Genomic DNA, 368 nt, shown 5'->3' on the forward strand with positions numbered 1-368 from the left:
CGCGCCTCCGGTCGAAGACCCGGATTGCAAGGAGCCTTTGTACGCCCGCGCTTGGCTCGGAGCGGGAGAAGACGGGCGAGACGGGCGGGCGATAACCCGTTCGGTCATAGGCGACGGCGAGTTCTTTTCGAAAATAGAGGTCGCGAAGGTCGAGGAGTTCGACGAGAGCGAATCGCTCTCTAGGCCTCTGTTCGAATACAATCTGAACCTCGTGGTAAACGCGAATCCGCAACGCTACGCGTTAGAGAGAGCGGACAGATCCCCGGGCGAACGCGGAGCGGCGTACGAGGCTTGCCTGGACGAAGCCGTGATGTTGGGACACTGCGCCAGGCTGCTGGTTACCGGCGGGGGGGGGAAAAAAATCTCAC

Source organism: Monopterus albus, unplaced genomic scaffold (assembly GCF_001952655.1).
Source record: "Monopterus albus unplaced genomic scaffold, M_albus_1.0 scaffold484.1, whole genome shotgun sequence".
Taxonomy (NCBI): Eukaryota; Metazoa; Chordata; class Actinopteri; order Synbranchiformes; family Synbranchidae; genus Monopterus; species Monopterus albus.